The 15,810-nt window shown below is 38.1% G+C and overlaps 1 protein-coding gene and 1 pseudogene across 1 annotated transcript in view; both read right to left on the reverse strand.

Moving 5' to 3' along the window:
• The window catches only part of LOC119521689 (zinc finger protein 260), a 129,351-nt gene that overhangs the window by 52,986 nt on the left and 60,555 nt on the right, over positions 1-15,810 (reverse strand). The gene's annotated exons all lie outside the window — the stretch shown is intronic.
• Positions 10,777-14,998, reverse strand: LOC119521698 (annotated as a pseudogene).

Below are 15,810 nucleotides of genomic sequence, written 5' to 3' on the forward strand. Positions count from 1 at the left end.
GTTCATCCATGTTGTCATATGTTTCACGAGATCGTTCCTTCTTACTGCCGCGTAGTATTCCATCGTATGTATATACCACATTTTATTTATCCACTCATCTGTTGAAGGACATTTGGGTTGTTTCCATCTTTTGGCAATTGTGAATAATGCTGCTATGAACATTGGCATGCAGATATCTGTTCGTGTCACTGCTTTCCAATCTTCCGGGTATATACCGAGAAGTACAATCGCTGGGTCGAATGGTAACTCTATATCTAGTTTTCTAAGGAACTGCCAGACTGACTTCCAGAGTGGCTGAACCATTATACAGTCCCACCAACAGTGAATAAGAGTTCCAATTTCTCCACATCCCCTCCAGCATTTGTAGTTTCCTGTTTGTTTAATGGCAGCCATTCTAACCGGTGTTAGATGGTATCTCATTGTGGTCTTAATTTGCATCTCTCTAATAGCTAGTGAAGCTGAACATTTTTTCATGTGTTTCTTGGCCATTTGTATTTCCTCTTCAGAGAACTGTCTTTTCATATCTTTTGCCCATTTTATAATTGGGCCGTCTGTACTACTGTCATTGAGTTGTAGGATTTCTTTATATATGCAAGATATCAGTGTTTTGTCAGATACATGGTTTCCAAAAATTTTTTCCCATTGAGTTGGCTGCCTCTTTACCTTTTTGAGAAATTCCTTTGAGGTGCAGAAACTTCTAAGCTTGAGGAGTTCCCATTTATCTATTTTCTCTTTTGTTGCTTGTGCTTTGGGTGTAAAGTCTAGGAAGTGGCCGCCTAATACAAGGTCTTGAAGATGTTTTCCTACATTATCTTCTAGGAGTTTTATGGTACTTTCTTTTATAATGAGATCTTTGGTCCATTTTGAGTTAATTTTTGTGTAGGGGGTGAGGTAGGGGTCCTCTTTCATTCTTTAGGATATGGATATCCAACTCTCCCAGCCCCATTTGTTGAAAAGACCATTATGACTCAGTTCGGTGACTTTGGGGGCCTTATCAAAGATCGGTCGGCCATAGATCTGAGGGTCTATCTCTGAATTCTCAATTCCATTCCATTGATCTATATGTCTATCTTTGTGCCAGTACCATGCTGTTTTGACAACTGTGGCTTTATAATAAGCTTCAAAGTCAGGGAGTGTAAGTCCTCCCACTTCGTTTTTCTTTTTTAGAGTGTCTTTAGCAATTCGAGGCATCTTCCCTTTCCAAATAAATTTGATAACTAGCTTTTCCAAGCCTACAAAGTAGGTTGTTGGAATTTTGATTGGGATTGCATTGAATCTGTAGATGAGTTTGGGTAGAATTGACATCTTAATGACATTTAGCCTTCCTATCCATGAACATGGAATATTTTTCCATCTTTTAAGATCCCCTTCTATTTCTTTTAGTAGAGTTATGTAGTTTTCTTTGTATAGGTCTTTTACATCTTTGGTTAAGTTTATTCCAAGGTACTTGATTTTTTTAGTTGCTATTGAAAATGGTATCTTTTTCTTGAGTGTCTCTTCAGTTTGTTCATTTCTAGCATATAGAAACATTACTGACTTATGTGCATTAACCTTGTATCCCGCTACTTTGCTAAATTTGTTTATTAGCTCTAGTAGCTGTATCGTCGATTTCTCAGGGTTTTCAAGATATAAGATCATATCATCTGCAAACAATGACAGTTTTACTTCTTCTTTTCCGATTTGGATGCCTTTTATTTCTTTGTCTTGCCGGATTGCCCTGGCTAGCACTTCCAGCACAATGTTGAATAACAGTGGTGACAGCGGGCATCCTTGTCTTGTTCCTGATCTTAGAGGGAAGGCTTTCAGTCTCTTACCATTGAGTACTGTGCTGGCTTTGGGTTTTTCATATGTGCTCTTTATCACATTGAGGAAGTTTCCTTCAATTCCTACCTTTTGAAGTTTTTTTTATCAAAAACGGATGTTGGATTTTGTCAGATGCTTTTTCAGCATCTATTGCGATGATCAATTGATTTTTCCCTTTCGAGTTTTTAATGTGTTGTAATACATTGATTGTTTTTCTTATGTTGAACCATCCTTGCTTGCCTGGAATGAACCCCACTTGGTCATGGTGTATGATTTTTTTAATGTGTCTTTGGATTCGATTTGCAAGTATTTTGTTGAGGATTTTTGCATCTATATTCATTAGGGAGATTGGCCGGTAGTTTTCCTATTTTGTAGCATCTTTGCCTGGTTTTGGTATTAGATTGATGTTAGCTTCATAAAATGAGTAGGTAATGTTCCATTTTCCTCAATGTTTTGAAAGAGTTTGAGTAAGATTGGTGTCAGTTCTTTCTGGAAAGTTTGGTAGAATTCCCCTGTGAAGCCATCTGACCCTGGGCATTTATTTGTGGGAAGATTTTTGATGACTGATTGGATCTCTTTGCTTGTGATGTGTTGGTTGAGGTCTTCTGTTTCTTCTCTGGTCAGTCTAGGTTGTTCATATGTTTCCAGGAAATTGTCCATTTCCTCTACATTATCCAGTTTGTTGCCATACAGTTGTTCATAGTATCCTCTTACAATTTTTTAAATTTCTTCAGGATCTGCAGTTATGTCACTTTTTTCATTCATTATTTTGTTTATATGGGTCTTCTCTCTTTTTGATTTTGTCAGTCTAGCTAGGGGCTTGTCAATCTTGTTGATCTTCTCAAAGAACCAACTTTTGGTGATATTTATCCTCTCTATTGTTTTTTTGTTCTCTATGTCATTTATTTCTGCTTTAATCCTTGTTATTTCTTTTCTTCTACTTGGTTTAGGATTGGTTTGCTGTTCATTTTCTAGCTTCTTCAGTTGATCCATTAGTTCTTTGATTTTGGCTCTTTCTTCCTTTTTAATATATGCGTTTAGTGCTATAAATTTTGCTGCCATTTTCTTTTGCCCCTCCATTTCTCTCCCCTCAGTGTCTTTTAATGAAAGTTCTTAGAATCAGCCATGTAATTCCGTTTATATCACTGGCTACAAACTTAGTAACATGGCCACATATAGCAGCAACAAGTACAGTCCTTATTTTGGGTGTCCTAAGCCCATTTGAAGATTGGTGATTCTATTTCTAAAAAGAGGAGAATGGACATTGGAGGGAAACTTGCAAACTACATCACTGGGAAAGACAAGGTTATAATTTGAATCTGAATGAATGCAGGGAGCCAGAGTAGAATAGAATCTTGTGATTTCTTTGACTCATAACATCAAAATACACACATTAGAATTAGTAGTCAAAACACAGGCATACCCCTATACTTCCTGAGTGTTTGAGGACTGTCCTACAATCTGGTTTCCTCACCTTTTACATGCTATCAGTCACTTAGGTCTATTACTCTACCTCAATATTTGTTTTTTTCCCGTTTTCTTCACTGTCATGTCATGATAAAACTTTGATTATTGCAATAGTCTGTAACTTTATTATTTTTATTTTTATTACTATATATTTTTTGCATTATGACTTCTTACCCCAAAACACTAAATTACAATAACAGGTATGTTAAGATTATCATTTCAAGTTAAGAGAACACTCGAAATTTACTTGACAAAGGCTTTTAGAGAATTTCACAAAGAATAATTTTCATTTGGCTGAATAAAAAATATTTTGCTTTGTGTGCATACCTCAAGCTAGAGGAATGAAGGGCTAGCACTTTCTAAATCTTAGCAGTATGCTGCTTCCATACATTTTGAAGACTTTATATTGTCCTAAAAATGTTTACCATGCTACCCTTATTTTTCAAAACAATTTGAGTGTAAGGGAACTACAAGTCATAAAAAGTTTTAGAAATGATGATAAAGATAGTGCAGGAAATAAGCACAGTTTTCCACTTATGGGTTTTACACACATTTTATTAAATGATCTCTATTTCATGTTTTTGAAATTCTATGGTAAATTGTATAAAACTTAATTTTCTAAATGCTCATTGGTTCCTGATTAACCTTGTAACCTACTACCTTTCTAAATGCACTTATTAATTTTAGAAGAATTTTGGCAGATTTCGTACAATCTTGTGATCTGTGAAAAAAGCCAGGGTTTCTTCCTTTCTTTCCCCAATCTGTATGATTTTTAAATGCCAGTAAAATGAATAGAAGTTGTGATACTGACATTCTTTCATTGTTCCCAAGCTTAAGAGGAAATTGTTCAAGATTCCACCATTAAGCTTGAGGGTAGATGTAAATTTTATTTAGATGACCCTTATCAAATTAATACTTCAGTTCAATTCTTTGTTTGTCACAAACAGATGTTCAATTTTTAGTGAATGCTTTGACATAGGGGAATGCAAATTGAAAGCATAAGGATGCCACTATACACCCACTAGTAAGGGAAAACAAAAAAGACTGAAAATACTAAGTGTTGGCAAGGATTTGAAGAAACTGGAACTCTCAGACAATAATGGTGGGGATATAAAATTGTGCAACAACATTGGAAATCACTTTGACAGGTTCTTATGAAGTCAAATAAATATTTGATGTGAGTCAGTCATTCCACTGCTAGACAATTACCTAGGAAAAATGAAAACATATATCCATGAAAAGACTTACACACAAATGTTTATAGTGGCTTTAGTCATAATATCATAAAACATGAAACAACTCAAATGTCCATTGACAGACGGACACTATTCTATAATGAAAAAGAATACCTAAAACTTAAACATGGATGAATCTCAAAACTATGTTGCTTAAAGAAAAAAGCTGTGCAAGAAAGACTACATACTGTATCGATGCACTTAAATGAAATTCTAGGAGAGGCAAAATTAATTGGCAGTGTAGAAAGCAGATCAATAGTTAACTGAGGCTGATGAAAAATTTACTGAAAAGAGGCATGAAAGAATATTTTGGGTTTATGTAAATGTTCTATATCTTGACCGGGGTGGTGATTACACCAGGTGCATAATTTATCAAATTCAAACTGTATACTTTAAATGGGTGAGTTTTGTTGCATAAAAATTATATCTCAAAATTGATTTATTTTAAAAATCAGTACAATAAGACCTTGAAAAACATATTTTCAATTTTGCTATCAAAAGTAGGTAAGCACAAGAGGTGGCAGTGTGATTGTGAAAACCTTGTGGATTCCACTCCCTTTATTTAGTGAATGGATGGATGAGAAGAAAAATGGGGACAAAAACTGAATGAAAAATAGGGTGGGATGGGGGGATGATATGGGTGTTCTTTTTTACTTTTATTTTTTATTCTTATTCTGATTCTTTCTGATGTAAGGAAAATGTTCAAAAATAGATTGGGGTGATAACAGGGCCAGAGCCATCTTTTAAATATATAAGTCATAATATTATATCACTCTGCTGCTTGAAATCTTCTTTCCCATCTTGTTCATGAAAAAAGCCGAAGTGTGACTGACCAGTGGGCCCTAGATATCCTGGTCCCCACTCAGCTTTTGGATCCCATCTCCTATTTCACCCCACCTTAGCTCCCTTCACTCTAGCCACACTGGTCTCCACCTTCCTAAAGCAAGGCAGGCACACATTTGTCTCAAAATCTTAGCATTTGCCCTTCCCTTTGCCTGAAATGCTACCCATCTTTCATTTTCTTCAGCTCTTTGCTCAAAAGTCATTTGCAAGTAAGGCCTTCTATGACCTTCAATGAACCATATATTCAAAATTTTAACAGTCTGGTCCCCAAGTTTTCATCCCCTTCTCTATTTCCTTAGGCCTGATCAATATCTAAGATAATGTGTATTTTATTTATTTATTGCCTGTCTCCTTCAGTAGAATGTAACCTCCTGGAGAGGATGGTTTTAAAATTCTTTAATTTCATTCAGCAATATTTTGTGGTTTTCAGTGTTCAGATAGTACATATATTGTTAAATTTATCCTTAAATATTTACTATCATTGATGTTTTGTACATTGTATATTTTAATTTCAATATCCAACTGTTTATTGTGCATACACAAAAATAAAATGATTTTGGTATCTTGATCTTGTATCCTGTGACCTTGTTAGATTTACTTATTTGCTCTAGTGTTTTTGTTTTTGCTTTTATAGATGCCTTAGAAATTTCTACATAACCATATTTTCTGTGAATAAAGATAGTTTTTTCCTTCAAAAAAAAAAGATTGGGGTGATGAATGCATGACTATATGATGGTACTATGAACAGTGGATTGTACGCCATGGATGATGTACGTGAATATATTTACATAAAACTGAATTTAATTTTAAAAAAAAGTAGGTAAGCAGATTTTATTGTACTCCATAAACCCTCCATGTATCCATAAAATGCCTGTCTTTTTTTAATGCTACTATATAATACAGTACATTCTCATAGATATTCAGATATATTTCTGAGCTACATTCGGTTCCATTGAACAGTTTGTACTTATTTTAGCACCAGTACCAAACTAGTTAAAGTAATGTAGCTTTATATTCTTTTTTAAACAAACACACCCCCCCATTTTTACTCTCTTTGGTTATTTCCAGATCATATCGTAATCCTGTATGTAACTTTTTGAGGAACTGCCAAAACTGCCATGTTGCTTTCCATAGTGGCTGCATGATTTTACATTCCCACCAACAACACACAAGAGTTCTAATTTCTCTGCATCCTCGCCAACACTTGTTTTTCTCCATTTTAAAAATAAAAGCCATCCTTGTCTTTTTGAGTGTGAAGTGGTATCACGTTTTTGATTTACATTTCCCTAGCAGCTAATGATGTTGAGCATCTTTTCAGGTGTTTATTGACCATTTGTATATTTTCTTCAGAGAAATGTCTATTCAAGACCTTTGCCCATGTTTTTAATTGGGTTGTTTTGTTGTTGCATCGTAGAAATTCTTTAAATATTCTGGACATTAAGCACTTATCTGACACAAAGTTCAAAATTATTTTCTTCCATTCTATAGGTTTTCCTTTCACTTTCTTGATAATTTCCTTTGATAAACAAGTTTATAATTTTGATTAAATGAAATTTGTCTATTGTTTCTTTTGTTGCTCATGATTTAGGTATGTCTTAAGAATCCACTGCTAAATCCCAGGGAAGGTTTGTGTTGTGTTATCTTCTAAGTGTTTACAGTTTTAGCTCTTTTGTTTAAGACTAATAAAATGGAAAAATGTTTATATATTAAGTACAAAAAGGTTCATAAAATTGTATATACAGAAGAATAACAACTATGTAAACACACAAAAAAACCTAAGCACAGAAATGTCTAAAGGAACATTTAACGCCAAAAGATGTAAAGCGGTAGCATTTGGATGGCAAACTGATTCTTTTTAAAATTCCCAAATTTTCCTTAATAGACATTAATTATGATTGCAACAGGGAAAACTTAAAAAAAAATACTCCACTGGCTGGTGGTTGAGCAGTCAATGTCACTGTCACATACAAATAAGTGACTTTGGCCTGGACTCTTAAGAGAGCAGCAAGCAGCCCATTCCTCTGAAGTGAGCTTGAACACCCCTGGCTCCTGCTGAGACCATCCACCCTGGCCCCAGCCCTCAGCCTCTCTGGTCCATAGACTCCTTTCTCCTTTTATTCTGCCTCATCCCCCCATCATTTCCCTTTCCTTCCCAACTCAGGAGCCAGCTCTGCAGCCTCAGGGCTCACAGAAGGGGCCATGCAGTGGCATGGTTTTGAAGGACATGGTACTTCAGCTTTGGACATACAGGTAATTTCAAATACAAAACATGTCCTGCCGCTGCTGGGCGATACTTAGTGCCTGCATGGCTTGCAGATGTTAATTATGCAGCCTTTCTAGTTAACCCAATTCTAAGCACTCCCTCTAAACAGTACTCCTACCATGGGTTTTCACACCCCCTCTGAAAGGCCAAGGGTGGGCAGTAGCAGCTCAGATCATTTCTTTAATACCCTTTGCTCTGGGAAGGCAGAGCTACATGGTGGGTGGCAGTCATCTCGGCAGCTGTAGGCTCCATCTACATTTGGGAAAGGAGTACAACCTTTGCCCTTTTAGTCTGAGGAACAAGTCAAAATTGCTAGTGAGTCACATTCTATTCCTGCAACTGAACAGAAGCAGTGATGGCTTGCTTTACTCCCTTGCAGCTATGTACTCTTTTTTTTTAAAGGAATATGAAACTATTTATTGACCACTATTCACTAGTATTTACAATAAAGTAAACAATATACAGTTGGATAACATTCTGTTTACTATGAAGTTACTGTTTTTCCCATCTCCTGCTGAACCAGTAACACAAATACTGAAAAGATTGAGCCTACATGTAAGGAATGCTTTGAGGGTAAAGAAAAAACATGCAGGTCAACAGTTTAGTTTACAAAAGTCTGTTTACCCATTTATGTCAACATGTCCTAAACTGCAATATCTTTAACCATCTGATTAGGTTTCTCTGAATCATGACATTTTTAGTCAATACAGCATAGGGATTTCGACTTCCTATAAAGGAATGATTCTCTAGAAGGAAGCTTTAATGGCCGTCTAACTAAGCCTTGCCTGGCTAATGAAAACACATTATTTACCTTGTTTTCTCATCTGGGTAGGGAATTGTTGGTTGTGATAGATTTTCCTCTGGGTTTTACAAATATTTTGCATTTATATTACTATAGAAATAGAAATGGATTTTGTTCTGGGTGCTTTAAATTATGTAAATTAAATTATTTGTATTATATTTAAATTGTCCAATTAATTACTGAATTATCTATTTGATTTGAAAGTTTATGACTTCAGGAAAACTTTCAGTTTAAATTGAAGTGATTTCTTGCTCAGAATGGTGGTATCCCAGAAGCACCATGGATTTATCCATGGTTGTGAAATGCCATTTTTGTTTTGAACGGTTTTGTATTTGATGTATGTAAAAAAATAATAACTAAAAAATAAAAATTACATGTGTATTTACAGTCACACAGAGACAAATAAACACACACAGAAAACCAGAATGGTCAGAAGGGTCTCAGTATGTACTCTTGAGCAAGTCATAACCTTGTTGAACATCAGCTTTGACATCTGTGGGGAGTATGTGTGTTGCCTGCTTAAATGTTTGTTTGGGAACTGAGTGAAATAACCTGCCACTCACCCTGCTCTAAGAAGGCCATGCAGGGTAAGAAAAAGCCATGAACCAGTCTCGGCTCATCTCAACCCAGGCCTGGCTAGAGCCCCTCCCTCTCCCAAGAAAAGGCAAGGAAAAGCAGCAAGGAGACATACCACAAAAAAGGATGACCTGTAATTGTCAAACAGGCTTCAGACAAACTGCAAATGCTCCGGTTCCAGTATCCTGTCCCCAGATGCTGCAAGCAAGGCACAAAAGGCACGCAAGAGTGACTGTCATGCACACACAAGAATCACCAGGCAAAAGAGGGGCTTATATTGCAGAGGAGGCCTCAAAGTGAAGGTTGAGAAACACAAAGGAGTTATCCCAAGACTTTCATTAAGCTGCCATGGAAACAGCAAGCATGTGAAACTTTGCTTTATCCAGTCTTTTGAAGGGAAAAAGATAACGCTAACCCTTTTCTAAGGTTAGTGAAAAACACTTGTAGCAAACACTATTAATGAGGATGCAGTCTTTCTCCTGGGCCACAGGACTCCTTTGGCTGAACTCTGAGAAACTGCTGATGATTATAAGGAAACCAGGTTTCATAACATCTCTCAGAGATGTTCAAAACAAAAATGGCATTTCACAACCATGGATAAATCCATGGTGAGAGAGAGAGAGAGAAAGGGGGGGGGGGAGGAAGGGAGGGAGGGAAGGAGAGGGAGGGAGAGGGAGAGAGGTACATGTATATATACACAAATACGCACAGATATTTAAATGGAGGTGCACACACTATGCTAAAGTACAAACAAAAATCAAAGGTCATTTAAAAAGGCTAAATGTAACATATAGCAAAGGCCTATATCCATTCTTGGTTGGGGAGCTGAGGAAAAAAGGTGGTATTATCAGGAGACTACGTACAGAATTGGTAGTGGGCAAGGAAGCATCAGTGTAAACAACTCAGACTCACCCCACAACACTGGCCCACAGGAAAATGTGATGTAGCTAAGGCACAAAAATAGGCTCCCACCTCACTTTTACACACAAAGAAAAGTTTGATAGGCACCCAGGAGGACCACGGGCTTGTCTTGATGACAGGGGGACTGCACTAAGCTGTTTCTAAACGTCCCAGCCCTGGGAACTCATCTGCTACCCCTCTCAGGCTGTTGGGGCTTTTTCTAACCAATACTTAGGGACATGAGGCATACCCAGGACCCTGACCCCCACTCTCACCCCTCATTACTAACTGCATGACTTCCTTGCAACCAAAGGTCCTTTTGTATCTGGTACTTTTTCTGACCCCAAGATATATGAACTTATTTCCATGTTTGGCACCTAAGAAACATGATGGTTGTGGAATAATGCTACAACAACACAGGAAGATCCAGTAGCAAGACATGCAGGGTGAGGGCAAGAGGCAAAGAGTTACCCTAGTATCTCAAAAACAGAACTGTGGCTTCCCATGAATTTATGGGCGTGGGAGAAGGGATGTGAAGAACTACCTTCCGGTTCCTCAGCAGCACATACATTCAGAATTGAAGTCATTTTGAAGGCCCCACTATGCTCTACTCATGAGCCTGGTCACTCCTCTGGAGGAACTCAGTGCAGTGACAGTAGAAAATCTGTGTCCCAAAATGAGTCTGCTGAACCAAGAGTCCTTTTGAAGGAGCATGGCAAAGGATTTTTTTTCTCTTGAGCAGATGTACAGCAATATCCTTGGAAAGGCCATGTGAAAGGATGCTCTCTAGCTCAGTCAAATGATCCAATCCTACTATTATCTCAGCCCCTCTGAGTTTGTCTGGCTGGTTGTGCTCAGTGTACAGACGCATCAGAGCAGCATTGGTGTCAGTCATCAGTGATGGGCAGCCAGAAGGCCTTGTTGGAACATGCACTGGCAAAGGTCAAGAAAACTGGAGTTGAACTGCACACAGGTGATGGAGCCTGTATCTTTGGATCCAACACTACTACTTGTATACCACTCTCTCCATTCCAAACACAGACTTGCCATCCTCTGAACCAGTCATATAAACTGGAAGTCTGGGGGAAATGAGGCCTCCAGTGTGCCAGATTTGCTATTGGCATAATCTGCAAATGTATGCATCACCACTCCCTTGAATGCTTCAAAGAGATTGATGAAGCTGTTGTTGGTGCAGATGAGGATGAGCTTGCCATCACTGCTGAACTTCAGTGCTGTCCACTCACAAGTCTGATCATACTGCTTCTTTTTTAAAATTCAATTTTATTGAGATATATTCACATATCAATCATCCACGGTGTACAGTCAATTGTTCACAGTACCATTATAGAGTTGTGCATTCATCACCACAATTTTTAATACATTTTCATTACCACACATGAAAAACAGTAAGAATAAAAGTTAAAGTAAAACAGAACACCTAAAATATCCCATACCCCCATCCCTCCCTATTATTCATTTACTTTTTGTCTTCATTTTTCTATTCATCTTTCCATACACTGTATAAAGGGAGTGGGAGCCACAAAGTTTTCACAATCACATGGTCACACACTGTAAACTATATAGTTATATAGTCATCTGCAAGAATAAAGGCTACTGGGCTACAGTTCAACAGTTTCAGGTATTTCTTTCTAGCTATTCTAACACACTAAAAACTAAAAAGGGATATCTATATAATGTATAAGAATAACTTCCAGAATGACCTCTCAGCTCTGAGATCTCTCAGCCACTGAAACTTTATTTTGTTTCATTTCTCTTCCCCATTTTGGTCAAAGACGGCTTTCTTAATCCCACAATGCCAGGGCCAAGCTCATTCCCATGAGTCATGTCCCACGTTACCAGAGAGATTTATATCCCTGGGAGTCATGTCCCACATAAGAGAGAGGAGAATGAGTCTACCTGCAGTGTTGGCTTAGAGAGAGAGGCCACATCTTAGCAACAAAAGAGGATCTCTGGGGTATAGACTCTAGTTTGTATTGATTGTATTTTTCCCAATCCCATTCTATTTTTGACACCTTGCAAAGTTGACATTCATTTGTTCTCCCACTTTTGTACATTTAATCACAATCATTGACCACTCTAGGTTTCACTAAGTTGTACAGTTCTAGTCTTTATTTTCTATCTTTCCTTCTGGTGTCCTACATGTCCCTAACCTTCCTCTTTCAACTGTACTCAGTCATCTTTGTTCAGTGTACTTAATTTATTGTGCTAACATCACCCAATATTGTGCTCCAAATCTCTCTCTCCTATCTATCTGTAGTGCTCCCTTTAGTATTTCCTGTAGATCAAATACCTTGTTCTTAAACTCTCTCATTGTCTGTCTGAGAATATTTTAAACTCTCCCTCATGTTTGAAGGATAGTTTAGCTAGATATAGAATTCTTGGTTTGGCAGTTTTTCTTTCAGTATCTTATATATAACATACCACTACCTTCTAGCCTTCATGATTTCTACTGAGAAATCCATCCATAATCTTATTGAGCTTCCTTGTATGTGATGGATCACTTTTCTCTTGCTGTTTTCAGAATTCTCTTTTTGTCTTTGACATTTGATAATCTGATTACTAAGTGTTTTGGTGCAGGTCTACTCAGATCTATTCTGTTTGGGGATGCTGCGCTTCTTGGATCTGGAATTTTATGTCTTTCATAAGAGATGGGAAATTTTCAGTGATTATATTCTCCATTATTATTTCTGCCCCCTTTCCCTTCTCTTCTCCTTCTGGGACACCCATGACATGTGTTTTCAAGTGTTTCATGTTATCATTCATTTCCGTAAGACCCTGCTCATATTTTTCCATTTTTTCCCTATCTGTCCTTTTGCATGTAGTATTTCAGCTGTCCTGTCCTCCAGTTCATGAGTCTTATCTTCTGCCTCTTCAAATCTCCTGTTGTATATCTCCATTGTGGTTTTCATCTAATCTATCGTGCCTTTCATTCCCATAAGTTCTGCCAATTGTTTATTCAAACTTTTTAGATCTTCCTTATGTTCACCCAATGTCTTCTTTATATTCTTCATCTCTTTTGCCATATCTTCCCTCAACATATTGATTTGATTTTTGGATTGATTTAGGAGATTTGTTTGATCAATAATTAGTTGTTTAGTTCCTTTATCTTAGTGGAAGTGTTAAGTTTGTTCCTTTGACTGGGCATATCTTCATTTTTTACTAGTGTGATTCATGGTTTTTTGTTGTCTAGGCATCTGGTTTCCTTGATTACCCCAATCAGATTTTCCCAGACCAGACAGGCACAGGTCTCAGGAGGAGACTGTATTCACTATCAGGTTTCCCTGAGGGTGAAACCCAGAAGATTATGAGACTTTCCTGTGAGGCCTCTAGACTCTGTGCTTTTCCTATTCTGTCCAGCAGGTGGTGCTTGTCAGCCTATAGCTCCCCACTGGTGCAAAGAGGTATGGTCCTTTTAATTCTCAGCAGACCCTGTCCTGATCAGGGGATGGGGGTGTCAGAAGTGAAGCTTAAGTTGTTTCTGGTTTCCCCCACCCCCACCCCAGGCCCGGAGGTCTGAGTTCTGTGAGGGAGGGCAGCCACCTGAGCTAGGCCCCACCCACCTTTTCATAGGGAAGTTACATCCTGTAGGGAGTTATCTGCTACACTTGAATTCCTCGTTTGTCTCTCTGACTCTGTTAACTCCACCCTTGCCTGAGTTAGTGCTGACAATTAAAAATGCGCAAGACTTTCCCTAATGTGTTACTTAGGATGAGGATAAAGGTTAAAGAGAGAAAACCCCTTTTCAGAGCCAGTCCACAGCTCCCAGTTTCACCGATTGGTGTTGATACCCAGTTCTCTGTGCCCCTTTTCTTGGGACACAGCCATTTTCCCATATTCTGAGCTCAGCTGTCTCCAAACACCTCTGTTTTTAATTATTTCTGTATTTTTTTCATCAGCCCTGTCTCCTCTCTGCCAAGAGGAACCTCAAGTTCCTTTCCTGCTTGCTTTGGGTTTATCTGTGCTTGCCGCTTGTATTCAGTGGTCCAAATTTGTTAATTAACACCACAACTGGATCTTCGTTGAATTACTATCCCTCGCTCCAGGTAACCTGCTTCTTTTTTTCACAAGGAATGTTTCAACTCAACCTGCTGTGCCAGTGGGGGAGGGGTGCCAGCCCCACAGTTGAGGGAGCTTTACTTACAGTCCTATGCTGTGAGATCAGCCATTCTACCCATTCCAGGCTGATGTATCATGTGTGTTCAGTCATGGATGTCCCCCAACAGTTGTTCTAGAGTATTTACTAGTTGTTCCTAGCTATCTACTACTTGGTCTAGAGAAGTAAATTCCACACATCTCTATGCCGTCTTGCCCCACTTCCCATACTGCATCTTAAAGGCTGCAAATGGCCCCTTATCAAAAGAATGAAGGTCACAATGTTTGACCATTTAAGAATTGGCATCTGCAGCAAAAGTTAACCATTTTGGATCAAAAGAACAAAATGGCTAAGTAGGTAGGTAGGTAGGTAGACAGACAGATAGATATGACAAAGGTGGCAAAATATTAAAATTGGAAGATTTGGGTATATGGTGGGGGGTATGCTGGAGTTCTCTGTAGGGGGTTTATATTATTTTTGCAACTGTGCTGTAAGCTTGAACTTATTTCAAAATAAAAATTAAAAAAAAAAAAAAAAAAAGAACAAAATGGCTTGCCCTGTAGATGCATGAGGCCCTGGCAGTTAGGAGACCAGAGATCCCAGAACTGGATGGTCTTATCTAGAGACCCAGAAATGAACATGTCATCCACAGATGAAATGGACAAGGCCACTACCCTTTTGCTATGTCCAGGAAACTATGTAATGTATTTGTTGTCATGCAGGGACAGGTAATGAATAGTACCTCTGTTTTGTTAGAGCTGTAAACCACTGTGTTTGCTGTATGTGTGTATCTGATGAGGTCCGTGCCATATTTCTTACTGTATAGGGTTCTCTTTTGTTTGCCCTTCTGGCAGTCATAGAGTATGATGGAGTTGTTGTCAATGCTCAAAATGACTGTCTCATCATCGGCGCTGAAGTCAAAGCAGTTAATCCTGAGATCTTGCGGAACACCTCGGCGAGCGGAAGCTCTGCAGCATGATATTGGTCAACTTCATGGCAGCAGCTCTGTTTCAGCTCTTAAATATAGGTACTTGTCCCATTTTGAGTTGAGTTTTGAATATAGTGTGAGACAGGGGTCTAACTTCATTCTTTTGCACAAGGATTTATAGTTTCCCCAACGTCATTTATAACTTAGTCTTTAATGCTTTTCACCATTAGATGGAACTATGATTTCTTCACTAAAAGTAGGTAATTCCATGGTTCAAGGTAACAATTAAACAGAATGGGCTTGGAACATACTGTCTTATTTGAAAAATAAACAAAACTTCCCAGTAGGACAGGAAAATGTGGAAAAGATAAAGAGATGGATAGAAATGGAAATCAATGGTGACATTTTATCAGTCTGAGCACCACACAAGAATAAACCAACAACAATTATAGTTTATTGGAGAAGCAGAGTGTGTTAAATTCCAGAGTTCATAACAAAGCACAATGGATAAATGTTAATGTAATAAGACCAAAATGTAGCTGTAATAAGGGAAACTCTAATAAGGATATTGTGGCAACCCATGGCCTGAGCAAAACAGGCCTGCAGATCTTTGGTGCACAGCAGTCTGTGTGACCTAGGCAGCTAAATGTTTAACCTATTGTCTTTCTAAGCCAGTAAAGAGAAAAAGGGTAAATTGACCTTAAAATGTAACTCTATGGGAAGCAGGCAGGAGGTGAGAGGCTCTTAGTGTCACAAAAAAGAGCAAAATGCAATTGTTCAAGTGTTATTCTAGTCCTTCCTGCACCACCTCTCGGGTCAGAGTGACCTGTTCCCACATCTATGCTTCCCCCACCCTTAGGAGGGCCTTTTTGTCTTAAA

This window comes from Choloepus didactylus, chromosome 27 (assembly GCF_015220235.1).
Source record: "Choloepus didactylus isolate mChoDid1 chromosome 27, mChoDid1.pri, whole genome shotgun sequence".
NCBI classification, from domain to species: Eukaryota; Metazoa; Chordata; class Mammalia; order Pilosa; family Megalonychidae; genus Choloepus; species Choloepus didactylus.